Source organism: Meleagris gallopavo, chromosome 11, assembly GCF_000146605.3.
Source record: "Meleagris gallopavo isolate NT-WF06-2002-E0010 breed Aviagen turkey brand Nicholas breeding stock chromosome 11, Turkey_5.1, whole genome shotgun sequence".
Classification (NCBI taxonomy): Eukaryota; Metazoa; Chordata; class Aves; order Galliformes; family Phasianidae; genus Meleagris; species Meleagris gallopavo.
The window spans coordinates 4,039,641-4,054,835 of NC_015021.2; the positions used below are offsets into that span (position 1 = coordinate 4,039,641).

Genomic DNA, 15,195 nt, shown 5'->3' on the forward strand with positions numbered 1-15,195 from the left:
GTCCGCAGCGCTGCGCGGCCGCTGCCGGGCCCTTCGCTCCCCGGGCGGCTCGGCTCGTGCGTTGTCTCGCTTCCATTCCCTGCAATTTCAAATCTCCACGCTCTTTCATTCCTGCGATACCGGCTAATTCTGGTTTGGCGGAGGAGATTTGCAGTCCTCTCACATGCACACTCTTGTGGCTGAATGAAGTTTTTTGCTGCACAGGTTATCGCCGGAAATATATATCGGAGAGAGTTGAAGGATATCATCCAATAAAAGCCGTCAGTCTCAGGGTTTTAATGGCCTCTGGGTTTCAGTAAATTCTTAACTTGACAGAGGCTTGGATGGCTTGGGAGAGCTGGGCTGGCTAAACAACACTGAGAATGAAATGTGGAAGTGTCACGATATAGCACCTCATTTGCACGATACGCAAGCTTCAAAATTCTTCCCTTTGAATGAAAATGGAGTTCAAAGAACCATAGAATATTGTGAGTATTTAAGGGACCCATAAGGACTGTGGAGTCCAACAAGTGGCTCCACACAGGACCGTCTGAAAATCAGACCATATGACTGACAGCATTGTCCAGATGCTTATTGAATTCCAGCAGTCCGGTGGCATGACCCTGGGGAGCCTGTTCCATGCTCACCACCCTCTGGTGAAGAAACTTCCCGCTCTCCTGCCTGAGTTGCAGAAACGAATCAAAGCAGCACCTGGATCTCATTTCTACCTTTCTGAGTAGTCAGAGGCATTAATGAGGTATGCATTCTGTAATGCACTGCTCTATTTGCAGTAAATTTGCTCAGACTAAAGAGATCATATGCCAAAGCGCAAAACTTCCATCGCTGGGGAGTCACATACTATAGAGATGCTGAATAGAATAGCTGAAGGCAGTAAGAGTAGGTTTGAGAGAAGAGGAAATGAGGACAGACCGACAGTAATAGTGATAGTGTTTTATCTTCATGGTGGTTCAGAATCTGCTGAAGAGCCTTATTTTGAATGGGTTAAAAATACTGATTTGGTGTTCTGTTTTCTTCTGTGTTTTTATTTAACCCCAGTCTTTGGTGTGTGCCATTACACATGCAGATCACTAGCATTTTTTTCATACTAATTCAAAGATCTGATCCAATGAGTATGTGTAACCCATCACATATACCTTTAAGAAACACTTTTATCTGGTTTTAGTTAAATCATGTGGAAGATTACGTGCTATGGCTTCAGTCTTCACAAAAGTCTTATTCTACTTTGCGCTGCAATCTTAAAAAAGTAATCCTTGTCTAGAATCAGCAACTAGATTAGTGTCCGAGACTTGCGGTTGGGTTCATTTCTCTCTCCTTTGTAAACAAAATGAGGTATCTCGTTTTAGAAGATTGTGGTATCGCATTGCAAATGCAAGCGTTGTTCTGAACTGTACACATTCCCAGTGACTGTTTTGCAGAACCCTCAACCACGTGTGGGCAATCCTATCCCAGGTTTTAACTTTGGCGTCAGCTTTTTAGCTGGAGCCTCGTTTCTTAAAAGGTTTCATACTAAGGGCTTCACGTGTGAATTTGCTGCTTATTGGCTAGAGCTGCTACCTGATGTGACACATTCTTTTGATTCATGAATCAGCTGACGTGCTAACATTATTAAGTCTACCACAGAAACAGATTTACTGGACTAGTGGGATGATTCATCACAAAATATTAAAGATCTATTTCTTTGGCTGTTAACCCATGTTCCTTCTAGTACTTGAGATGCCATCTGCTTGCTTAAATCTTTGTGCTAACAGATTCTGTCTGTAAGATTTGAGCTGATAGAGAATTCACTTAGCTGTGTCATACTGCTTCAGCAGTTCTGGTTCAGAAGTCATTGTGGTTTAGGACTAAAATCTTGGATTTATGCCGTCTCTTGAAAAGATGAGTACTTATTGATTTATTTGAACTTTGACAATTAAATTGTGCAGGTTTATCAGGGAAAATACAAATTATGTTTTATAAGAAAAAAAAGAAAAAGTCTTTTGTAATAATGAGAGGGACAGTGCTATGGTGTCAAGGAAAAAAAAAAAAAGACATGCAGTTTTGAGCCAAGATGCATAAAGTGCCAAATCAAGTAAAGTAAGATGTAAACAATCTGACAGCCATGGTGCATTACAAATCTTAGTCTTAACTGTTGGTTGTTGGTTAATCTTAACTAATTGGTTGGATGGCAAGCATAATAATAGAAGCTGGAAAGTGGAAAGAAAGGACTTTTTACAAGACTTTTTAACTTGATGGTAATTGTATGTGGCAACATAACTTAAAGGCAGAGAAAAAGAGACAGAGGGAGAGAGGGAGAAAGGCAGAAAGGCAGAAGAAGGAGGAACCAGCAACTCAGCCCTGCTCACTGTCTGAGTAGCTGCATGGTGTATTAGACTTTCACAATTGCAGAAGTGGTTGGAACAGACCTCTAGGGTCCATTCAGTCCAACCTTTTACTTGAAGGAATATTGTGACTTGTATTTCAGGTCAGCCATGGCTTATTTATCCTGCCCTTGAAGCTCTTCAAGGATAGAGGCTTTGCAGCTTTTGTGTCTAACACCTGTGTGACTCCACGCATGCAAAAATCATGTGCATCCAAATCAAAGTTCCAGTGTCTTAACTTGTGGTCTTTGCTCCTTGTTTTACCATTTGCCATACTAAGAAGAGTTCAGCTCTACAATCTTTGTCTCTCTTTAATGCAATTTCAGATTGTTATCAGATCTGCTCTTCCTCCTCTTCTCCTCACAAGTCATGTACTGTACACCCCTTGCCATCTCACTTGACTTCTGCGTGAATGTTTTTCAACATTCTTCTTGGACCAGGCAGCCCAAAACAGAACAAAATATCCCAGATTTTGACTCATTAGCACTGAAGAAAGAGAGAGAAAAATTTCTGTTCATCTGCTGTCTTTGATCCCTTCCTAATGTAGGCCAGTGTACTGTCACTTTATTCACAACAGAAACACTATTGACTCATTCAGCTTAGTGTCCACTGTGACTGCCATATTCTTCTCATGGAGCTGCTGCTCAGGCAGCCAGTGTGAGTGCCTGACAGTACTCAACCCTATATGCACACATTTTCACTCCATGTTAAGCTTCATTAGATTGTTGTTCAGTCAATTTTTAAGTTTCCCAAAGTTCTTTCAACTGAAACTCCACTATTGGGTTTGAGAACTATCCCGTCCAGTTTAGTACTGTTTGAAAATCTGAAGCAGGCACATCCCGTGTTAGGATACAAATTACAGTTAAGCTAATGAACAATACTGGCCTCACTACTGATCCAGGGCAGTCTGCTTGCTGCTGGCCAGCAACTAAATATCACCTCATTGATTACTATCCTTTAAACCCAAGAGTTTAAAAAATTTTCAACCCACCTAGCAGTTAATTCATCCAGGCAATACACCTCAGATTTTTCCTCACTCTATGTTTTAACCACTTTGCTTAGTCCCCATTGCTCAAAATAGCAGCTTAGAGACTGTTCAGCCCTCTGAAAATAGGTGTTGATGAAAATATAAAGTGCTGATTTAGATTCTCAGCATTTATCCTGTACTATTGCTGCAGTGCTCATTACTCTCTTCCCTAAAGCTCTCAATAAGTACCCACCCTGTTTCCCAAGAAGTCTAGTGCTGCAGTGATTAATAAGAAAATAAATATTTGAGATAACAATTTGGTTGCTACAGTATCAAGACACAGAAAAGGCACCTTACTCTTCATTTCATTCTCTTCAATTCTATTTATCTGGTCAATTCTTGCTAAACAGCTGTTGGTTTTTTTAGGATATTTTATCTTTCTTTCCATAATCTTTCTGGGTTACTGAGTTCATCTGCATTTTGAAGGGTATGTCATCTTCATCCTGTTAAGGAAGAGGAAAAAGAAAAAAAGAAAAAGGAAGAGGAAAAAGGAAGAGGAAAAAGGAAGAGGAAAAAGGAAGAGGATTGAAAAGAAAAAAGGGGGAAAGAAGGAAAAAAGAGAAAAAGGAAAAGAAAAAGAAAAAAAAGAAAAGGGAAGGGAAAGGAAATAGGAAAGAGAACAGGAAAGAAGAGAGGAAGGGAAGAACAGAAAAACAAGCCAAAGTTAATATTTTAATATGGCATAGTACTGCAGCTTTCTTATGATGCCTCAAGAACTATGGCTCCTCTTCATTTTGGTAACTCCAAACCGCCAAAGAAAATGCCAAATTATGCATATTTCCTTGCTTTTTTTCCACTTCATTTCTGAAGAGAATCCCAGCTATCTTTGGGGGATTTACACAAGGCAATATCCTAAAAGAATATCTCAAGGAAGTACAAGCTCTTTCAGACATTTACTCACCTCCTCACATGATAGCTGCAAAGTCTTACCCCATGGGCAAGACTGAACTACGTTGCTAGCTTGCTTGCTGAAGTTCACTCAATTCTGAGGATAGACCATGGGAATGACATTCAGAAGCAAAAGAATAGGCAACGTTTTTATTGCTGCTGGCATGGAGATATCCATTTAGACAATATCTGTTGTCTTTTTTCTTTTTTCTGTCTGCAGGAGCTGATGTATCACAGGAGTATTTTTGCTGCGGAGACTAGCTTCTGAGCAGGTAAATCTGCGCTGGCAAGGGATCTGGAGTAAAAAGGCCAACCAAAAAGCTCTTTTTAAGGCTTTCTTAAGGCTTTTTTGAGGCAAACAACAGCACTGCACTTGTGCTATGGAGCTGGCAGCTTGTGAGCAGGCTCCTGAGTCACCAGGGGTAGAGCTGGCACATTAGCGGCACCCGCCCTTAACCTTTACACCTGATAATAAGCTTTAAATAGCTTCGGGGAAACACACCAGGTGAGAAACCATTGTTTGGCTCACTGAGAAAGGGGAGGTTCAGTGTGTGAGCTCAGCCCACACTTCCCGTAGGGTGCTACATCTGTTTGTGTGGGAGGTGGGTCTAGTGGTGAGAATTGTAAGCCTTGGTGCCTCCTTGCTCAGGAGATCAGCTTTCCTTGGCAGTCTCTGAGACCACAGGCTGAAACATGGTCTCCACTAGACAGTGGGCTTATTCTAAGAAGACCGTGGCAACCCAGATGGAGAGGTTGCTGAGAAATGTCACTGTTCAGGTCTCTGGCTGCAGGGAGTGCCTGAGCTGCTGCTGCCCGGGGAGAGTGGCAGGGACTCCACCTGTGTGAGGTGTGAGCAGGTAGACGAGCTACTCAGCCTGGTGGTGGAAGTCAAGGATGAGGTGCAGAGACTTAGGACCATCAGGGAGTGTGAGCAGGAAATCAACTGGTGGAATGACTCGCTGGCTTACCAGAGGGAAGGGTTTTGGGAAAATACTCCCAGAAAGGTGGTGGACCCCCTGCCCTGTCACAGTTGGACAGACCTGACTGATGAGGAAGGTTGGAAGAGAATCCCTACTCGGTGTCACAGGAGACACCCCCGCCTGCCTGGCCCACTTCCCCAGCTCCCTCTAAGCAATAGGTTCCAGTTGCTGGAGGTTGAAGAGGAGGTGCGTGCAGAGGTGATGGATGATCTGCCTAGGAGAGAGCCTAGGGTGAGGTGGTCACCCCCAAGCCTGGAGACTGCCTCCAACAGGAAAGAAAGAAGGGTGGTCATGGTGGGTGACTCCCTTCTCAGAGGAACGGAGGGCCCCATATGCAGACCTGACCCGGACCATTGGGAAGCGTGCTGCCTTCCTGGAGCTCGGGTCAAGGACATAACCAGGAAACTCCCTAAGCTGGTTAGGTCATTTGACTACTTTCCATTACTCGTAGTTCAGGTGGGCAGTGATGAAATTGCTCAGACAAGTCTACAAACTATGAAAAAAGATTTCAGGGGTTTAAGGCATTTAGTTCAAGGAACGGGAGCTCAAGTGATAATCTGCTCTATACCTTCAGAGCGGGCGGTAAGGGACACCAAGCGGGTTCGGAGAACACGAGCAACGAATAATTGGCTCTGAGGCTGGTGTCAAGCCTGAAATTTTGGGTTCTTTGATCATGGGGCCTCTGGCTTGCTGTCTGTCCATGGAACCCACCTATCTCAAAGGGGGCAACGAATACTAGCGCAGGAGCTAGCGGTCTTATTGAAAAAGCTTTGAACTAGCTACAAAGGGGGAAGGGGACAAAACAGGCCTCACAAGAGATGAACCTAGGGGAACAATGCTTAAGCTGGGGGTGAGGCAGATGACTCGACCGAAGTGCATCTATATCAATGCACGCAGCATGAGCAACAAGCAGGAAGAGTTAGAAGTGATTGTGAGTCAGGCTAATTATGACCTTGTTGCTATTACCGAAACATGGTGGAACCTCTCCCATGACTGGAGAGCTGTGATAGATGGCTACAAGCTCTTCTGAAGGGATAGACGAGGAAAGAAGGGTGGTGGTGTGGCCCTTTATATCAAAGACCGTTTTGATGTTGAAGAGCTTGGGGTTGGGAATGACAGAGTTGAGTCTCTATGGGTCAGGATCAGGGGGAAAGCCTGTAGGGGTGACATCTTGGTGGGGATCTGTTATAGACCGCCTAATCAGGATGAAGAGTTGGATGAGGCATTCTGTGAGTAGCTTGCGGAAGTCACGCGATTGCCATCACTTATTCTCATGGGAGACTTCAACTTCCCTCATACATGTTGGAAATATAATACAGCACAGAGGAAGCAGTCCAGGAGGTTTCTAGACTGCGTGGAAGATAGCTTCCTTATGCAACTGGTAGGAGAGCCTACCAGGGGTGGTGCCCTGCTAGACCTGATCTTCACTAACAGAGAAGGGCTGGTGGGAGAAGTGAAGGTTGGAGACCGTCTTGGGCAGAGTGACCATGGAATTGTAGAATTCTCTATTGGAGATGTCAAAAGAGTGACCAGCAAAACTACTTTCTTGAGCTTTCAGAGGGCGGACTTTGATCTGTTCAGGGTGCTTGTAGCACGGATCTCTTGGGAGCTGCTTCTTAAGGGTAAAGGGGTCCAGGAAGCCTGGTCACTCCTCAAGATGGAAATCTTAAAAGCACAAGAACAGGCTATCCCTGAGTACCATAAGGCGAGCCATAGGGGTAGACAACTGGATGATCTGGGAACTACTGTTGAGACTCAGGGAGAAAAAGAGTCTACGCTCTCTGGAAGAAGGGATGGGGAGATTACAAGAGAGTAGCTAAGGTATGCAGGGAGGAGGTTAGGAAGGCGAAAGCCCAACTTGAACTCAGATTGGCCACTGCAGTAAAAGACAATTAAAAAATCCTTTTATAAATATATCAATGGCAAAAGAAGAACCAAGGATAATTTTCATCCTATACTTGATGCAGCAGGGAATGTGGCCACTAAGGAAAAGAAGGCTGAGATCCTCAATGCCTTCTTTACATCGGGCGCTGAGAGAGCTGGTGGGGGTGATTGTCGAGCAGCTCTCGGCCATCTATCAGCGCTCCTGGTTAACTGGAGAGGTCCCAGAGGATTGGAGGCTTGCTGGTGTGACTCCCATCTTCAAGAAGGACCATAAGGAGGATCCGGGGAACTCTAGGCCTGTTATCCTGACCTCGGTACCGAGGAAAGTAATGGAGCAAATCATCTTGGGTGAGATCGCACGGCACGTGCATAGTGTCCAGGGGATCAGGTCCAGCCAGCATGGGTTCGAAAGGCAGGTTGTGCTTGACCAACCTCATCTCCTTCTATGACTGGGTGGCCAGACTGGTAGATGAGGGAAGGGCTGTTGATGTAGTCTACCTAGACTTCAGCAAAGCGTTTGACACAGTCTCTCACAGGCTTCTTCTGGGGAAACTGGCTGCCCATGGTCTGGACAGGTATACACTCCTTTGGGTAAGAAACTGGCTAGAGGGCCATGCCCAACGGGTAGTGGTTAGTGGAGTTAAGTCCAGCTGGTGACCCGTTTCAAGTGGTGTCCCCCAGGGGTCAGTACTGGAGCCCATCTTGTTTAATATCTTCATTGATGACCTAGATGAGGAGATTGAGTGTACCCTCGGTAAGTTTGCAGATGACTCCAAGGTGGGAGGTGGTGTGGATCTGCCTGAGGGTAGGGAGACCCTTCAGAGGGATTTAAATAAGCTGAATCACTGGGCTGAGGTGAATGGGATGAGCTTCAACAAGGCCAAGTCTCGGGTCCTGCACTTTGGCCACAACAACCCCATGCAGCATTATAGGCTTGGGGATGAGTGGCTGGATGATTGTGAAGAGGAAAGGGACCTGGGAGTGTTGGTTGATGCTCGGCTGAACATGAGCTGACAGTGTGCCCAGGTGGCCAAGAGGGCCAATGGCATCCTGGCCTGCATTAGAAATAGTGTGGCCAGCAGGAGCAGGGAGGTGATCATCTCCCTCAGCACTGGTGAGGCCACACCTTGAGTATTGTGTTCAGTTTTGGGCCCCTCACTACAGGGAAGACATGGAGGCCCTGGAGCGTGTCCAGAGAAGGGCAACGAAACTGGTGAGGGGTCTGCACAAGTCCTAAGAGGAGCAGCTGAGGGAGCTGGGATTGGTTAATCTGGAGAAGAGGAGGCTCAGGGGACACCTCATTGCACTTTACAACTTCCTGAAGGGGAGGCTGGGGTGAAGAGGAGTTTGGCCTCTTCTCCCAGGCAACGAACAGGACCCGGGGAAATGGCTGCAAGTTGTACCAGAGGAGGTTTAGGTTAGACATGAGGAAGAACTTTTTCTCTCAGAGGGTGGTCAGGCACTGGAATGGCTGCCCAGGGAGGTGGTGGAGTTGCCATCCCTGGCAGTTCAAGAGGCATCTGGATGAGGAGCTGCGAGATATTGTTTAGTTTGTGGTAGCAGTGGTAGTGAGAAGATGGTTGGACTGGATGATCTTATAGGTTGTTTCCAACCTTGTGTTTCTATGATTCTGTGATTCTATATGTAATGGAGTTGGGATGTATATAAAAATGTACAGGGGTTCCTGTACAATTTTCTTAGATCCTTAAGGGAGGCTGTGCTCCTGTGAGATATTTGTGGGAAAACTTCCTGAACTGCATTAAAAAGACAGGATGATGGCTATTTCAAATGGCATGGCTATTTCATCAGTGCTTTGCCGCGATTCACATTAAAAATACCCTCAGCAGAACTGTATATTGCTGTTCCAAAATCAGTGAGTTGGTGCCCAGTTCTTCCTGCTACCACTGGGGTAGAGCAGCAAGAATGAAGGGACAAAAGGAATAGGAAAAGGACACAGAGATGGACAAGAAGCCCAGAGAGCTGACAGGAAACACTGTAAATGCAAGTGTAGGCCTGGTGGCTTCTGCTTCTAAAATAAACTCTAACCCAGTTCAGAGAGTTCCATAGAAGTACTTTGACATAGCCCCACAATAAGACTATTTAAAACATGTATGTCCAAGATACAAGGTACAAAAATACTTTGTTTACTGAAAATAATGTAGTACATATTCTGCTGTTAGAAAAAGATCTTGCAGGTTAATTAGTGTGTATTATGTGCATCTAATACACATGTGCAGTGAAGTCCAGTGTGTGTTCAGAATTCTTCCTTGCTCTGTTGGAATTCTTTATAGGGTTGGATTTCCATTTCTTTTTGAATGGAATTAATTAGTTTCAGCTTTAAAAATTAACAATCCGAGTTGCAATTTGAGCAGAAAAATAAACTGTCATATACAAAAAAATTCTGTTAGTCCTAACTGCTGTTGTGACACTAACATGCTTTGCACATGCAGATATCTGGCTTTTCTGGTTTAAAATGTGAGCACAAGGGAGTGGCTGCAGTTCATTAAACATCACAAGTATCATAATAGCAAAAAGAACACAAAGGCCCTGTGATATGACTCACAGTTGTGCTGTGGTTGCTTCCTCCTCTGGGTCAAACCTGTGTATGGTAAGAAATCTCAGAGCATTCCGTGAATACTGTATGCTGCACTTGCTGAAAATGCACCAAATCAACTGCAAGCTCCAGTAGCATCAAGTTAGCTTCAACTAATTTATATAAATTATTGATTTCAGTGATACCAGGGATTAGTCCTTCATGCTGATTCAAATCACAGTATTCATCTCTGTGCAGTAGCTTTCTAAATTTTCAGTATAGAAATGTAGTACCTAAGTTAGTGTTTTGCTTGTGTCTTGTCCAAAACGAAAAAGTTGCTCTCACAACTGCAAATTAAGCATAGTGTTCTAAATAAACTGCTAGGTTCATTCTGCAATCATACAATCACCATGGTTGCAATTTTTCTTTATCCTTATCCTGACAGACTCATAGGTCAAAAGAACCTCCTGATCTGTAAACAGATTGAAAATAGTATGTAATACAGTATTTGTGCTTATGTTTGAGTTATTCTGAGACAGGTTTTAGTTGTGCAATTTCTATTTTTCTTCCTATTCCCTGCAGCACTCTGCCAAAGCATTGCCTTTTTTTTTTAAATAAACAGTTCATGAAATACCATAGCTTTTATGAAATTCTAACATCAGATTTTTAATAACTTGATGTATATAAAACTATCTATCAATATCTATCAATATCTTACCAAAAGTTTTTGGGTTTGTTTTTATTTTTAACGCAAGAACTGCAAGAATATTATGACACATGAGAAAAGAGGAAGTAAGCAATGATCACAGACAGAGCAAGGGAGAGATGCTTACGCTGTCCTACACTGAAATGAGTGCTATCAATATTTTAGCCAAGTTTTAGAATATGTAATTTACTCAGTTTGCAGATGTGGGATGAATCTCCTAAGGTCACCCTCAGCAGCATTTCAGCCAGATATTTTGGTGTTGACAGAAGCCGCCATGGGTGTTCTTGCTGCTTCCAAGCTTTGCTGCTATTACAGTCTCTGAAGCTGCACATGCTGGTTTGGAGGGCTGGAGTACGAGGGCAAAAGAAAAAAAAAAAGAGATCTTGCAGCACAAATTGCTGTGAGAGTTCAGCCAGAGCTATGTGTACAAAGGCTGATGTTATGTGTCCAGGATAGAGGCTGCTGCCACTTGTTTGCTTTTCTTCCTTTCTTCCTTTCTTTCCGTCTGTCTGTCTGTGTAGCATTCGTGTTTCCGATATCTATAGTTTCTACTTAACAGAGACAGGGGAAAGGAATGTGATCCTTGTACCACCATTTTCCAATCTTTATTAAATTGCCTCAGGAGTTTAAGGAGTATAGAACAGAAATATAGATGTATTTTGTGTTAGAATTTCATAAAATTAAAAATGAAATCTGTAATAGGCTTGAGTTGTTTCCCTGTTGGGTTTTAGTTCTTGAGCAGTAAACAGAAACTCGTAACAACACCAACCAGTTATTGCTCTGTTTTTAGTTTGTCCATTTTTCAGCACATAAAGAAAAATTTGCAAACTTTGAAGTCAATTAAACTTGTTGTGCTAAATTATCTCTATGCCAATCTACACATGAACACCTCCCAGAACACTTCTTACCCTTCTCCCAGTACCTTTCTCCAATGAGTTTCAGCCTTTGATTATTAGCTTCTATTGCAGTCCCGCAGCTACTAGGTGTGCTGTGTTCACTTTCCAAAAGAAATTACATGCATCATTCTCATGTTAGTAGCTGATTTCAATATTACCATTTCTGTTATATTTATGTATTTTTTTTTAGATTTTTTAATTTATCTGTTAATATTCTTGTCTGAAGAAATCAGCACTGTGCATTGAAAAGAAGGGAAAAAAATAATTGAAACGTGGTTGTCCATGCACATAAAATTTAATTTGTGTTCATTCTTCACTTCTAATGATTGTAGGAAGTAACCTAGCAGCAATTAAATTTCAGATATGCCTTAATATTTTAGAAATTACATCGGTTCTGGTAATACGATGAATTAAATTGTTCTCCTGTTTTTCAAATTTGACCTTATTGCTTTAATGATGTAGACTTTTTTTTTTTTTCCCAGAATCTGCCTAGCAACAAAAGATGCTCTCCCGCCCTCTAGTGGAAGATTAGAACATCGTTGTTTTTCTTTTGCATCTGTAACATCAGGTAATGCAACCAGAGGCTGAAAGCTTTTCTCAACAAGAATGTATGCTACTTTGTTTACTGTATGGCATAAGTGCTATATGAATACTATTGTTATGGGATATTAATGTTTTTTTTCTGCAAGTGCACTGTTTTTAAAGTGATCCTAAATGACATTAATTAGATATCTAGATGCATTTTTAAGTAACAAAAAAGGTCCAGCAGCTGATACTAAAAAGAAGTCCTCATCCCAGAAGTAATACGCAGCATGCTTTTGAACATAGGGGCAGCTTGCATGTTTGTATTTGCCAGTTTGATCCTAAATACAAAAAGCACATGCCCAAATGATAAACTTCATTTTAATCCAAATGCTTGCAGTATTTCTGATGTTCATTTTAAGGAGACGGCCAGTGTACTTGGATGCAATTTATACGTGTCTTTCTCAGAATCAGATGTTCCAATCTACTGATTTGTGTCAGTCTCCCAATAAACAATTTTTTAATAACACCATAAACATCTTCCCAGCAAACTATATGTAAGTGCAAACTGCTCATGTAAGTAATGATTCACAGGACTAAGTCTATAAGTAGGGGAGTAGAAAATACCTCCTGTATACTACTGACTAAACTTCCCAAAGTGTGCCTAAAATTCCTCCGCTTCTAATTTCCAAAATAATCAGACCACCGTTTCTTGACTAGATTACAGTTTTCAGTGCAAAGTTCTTCTTATTCTGCTTCTGAGCTGTTTTGTAGCATTGTTTTTTTTCTTTTCTGGTTTTAATATCCTACTTTCTCAATGAATATTTTTCTTTCCCTTTCTTGTTGCCATGCAAAACTTCACCCAGGTGGGTACAGCAGATGCCAATCCAAAGGAATCCAACAGGAAACATGTATGTAATTAACTTCACAGCCTACAAGCACCTTGTAGGGAGAGGGGCTTTCTGCACCTACATTGCTGCTTTTCACCAAGTGCGTCACTGTCAGCACTTTTAATTCATATTAATTTTGGTTTGTGTGTTTCTTGTTCTTGCCACATGAAAGAGTAACAAAGTTACTTAACAGCAGCTGGATGACAGTTCTGGGTTGCCACTGTCTCACTCAAGTACTCATAGAAAGTGGATCTCTCACCAAGGAGGAAAAGCTTTTATTTTCTTCCATGAGGTGTGGCCCCAAGGAAACACAACTCTGTGGAGCAATGAGTCACTTAAGTTGTAACTGCTGTAAGCAGCACAGGAACTTTGCTTCTCTGAAGAGGGTGAAACCTATGTAAGATACATAGGTTGTTCGGAAAGTAATGCCTCTTATTTATTTCCATGGAAACTACATCAGATACAAAGAGCACAATATTTGATAGAGAAAATTCTTAACGACAAAACACTGTTTTTCAACATTGTCACCACCACGTGCCATGCATTTTTGCCAGTGATGGACAAGAGCTTGCACGTGAAAAGAATAATAAAGTTTTCTGTTAGAAACATCAACCAGAAAAGGAAAGTCCAAGGATTACCCTCCCTCAGTGAGCAACACAGGCTGGCCAGTAACAATGAACAAGGAGAAGGCGGAGGGATTCAACAAATTTTTTGCCTCAGTCTTCACTAGAGACTGCTCTAGACATAGCCCTCAAGCAGATGGTTCTGAAGATGGGCACTAGGAGAGCATTGTCCCTCCCTCTGTAAGCAAAGATCAGGTTCACAACCACCTGAGGAACCTGAAAATCTGTATGTCTAGGGGTCTTGATAAGATGCAGCCCAGAGTCCTGAGGGAATTGGCTGACGTAGTTGCTAAGCTAATCTCAAGGATATTTGAAAAGTCGTGGTTGGCACATGAAGTCTGGTGACAGGAAAAAAGGCAATACGGCACCCATTTCTAAGAAGGTTAGAAAGGATGACCCATGGAACTACTGACATGTTAGCCTCACCTCAGCGCTGGGGAAGATCATAGAGCATGTCCTGGAAGCTATGCTAAGGCATATGGAAAAGAAGGAGGTGATATGGGATAACTAACACAGCTTCACCACAGGCAAGTCTTGCCCAACCAACCTTGTTGCTTTCTATGATGGCATCAATGGACAAGGGAAGAGTCACTGATGTCATCTATCTCATCTACTGTAAGGCCTCTGACACTGGCCCACACAACATCCTTCTCTCCAAATTGGAAACATATGGATTTGATGGGTGGAGGAACTCAGTGGTTGAGGAACTGGTTGTGAGATTGTACCCAGAGAGTGGTGATCAATGGCTCGATGTCCAGGTGGAGATAGGTGACAAGCGATGTCCCTCAGGAGTCAGTACTGGGACCAGGGCTCTTTAACATCATCAGTGACATTGATGACATCAACAGTGGGATTGAGTGCATCCCCCACAAGTTTGCAGATGACACCAAGCTGTGTGGTGCAGCTGACACACTCGAGGGACAGGATGGCATCCAGAGAGACCTAGACAGGCTCAAGCAGTGGGCGCAGGTGAACCCATGAGGTTCAGTAAATCTAAATTTTGCACGTGGATCGTGGCAACTCCTGCTACCATAGAATCATAGAATCACCAAGGTCAGTAAAGACCTCTAAGATCATCCAATTCAACTGTCCGTCTATCATCAATATTTTCTAATAAACCATGTCTCTGGTACAGTATCTAAATGTTTTTTTGAACAGCCCCATGGACGGTGACTCCACCACCTCCCTGGGCAGCCTGTTCCAGCACCTGACCACTCTCTCAGAGAAATATTTCCTAACTTAAACTACTGATCAGTTTTGAGGCTGTATTTAATATGGACCACAAATTTGCTTTTAATACAGCTTTCTTAGCTGCCAAGAAAGGAAATTATTCTTAACCTTTCTCATCTTCATTTTAGGAGCACTGACACTCTTCCAGCCACTTCATGTTCATGAACTATAAAGGTTTTTCACCTAATTACCGTGTTGCTAACATTGAGTTAATTTATTTTTTCAGCTGCACTGACCTTCTTTCAGGCTTAGGCAGCACATTCCTGCTTCTGGAGATCTGCTTTAAGGCGGCACAGGGTCGTAGACATGTAGCTCCTGTCATGTGACCTGACGGCTCCCTGAGTTTGTATTTACGATTTACTTATTAACAGGAACATAACAGAAATGTTACGAGGATCCACTTTTAGCATTATTGAGGCTGTCTGGAAGGAACAGCCACCACATGTTCAGGCCCACAAGCCCAGTACGGCTCCTGCAATCCACTGCCTCTCCTCCCGTGGCTGCCAGGAGAGCTGCTTCTCCCCACAGCGGCTCCGCTCTCCTTGCAGCCGTGCTGAGAGCGAGGGCTTGTTTTGCTCCCAGCAAACACAGAACCACCTCAAACCAGACATTCAGCGCAGGGAAACGGGCGTGAACTCTGACGGCGGCCTCCCCTCGCC

At 43.1% G+C, this 15,195-nt stretch overlaps 1 long non-coding RNA gene across 1 annotated transcript; it reads right to left on the minus strand.

The window, feature by feature from the left end:
* Nucleotides 1–6: 6 nt before the first annotated feature.
* Nucleotides 7–4,731, minus strand: LOC104912554. The gene is made up of 3 exons (XR_794737.3): nucleotides 4,286–4,731; nucleotides 3,682–3,827; nucleotides 7–2,843 (listed from the first exon to the last, which is right to left on the minus strand). It is a non-coding gene; the product is annotated as an uncharacterized LOC104912554 (long non-coding RNA).
* Nucleotides 4,732–15,195: the final 10,464 nt, after the last annotated feature.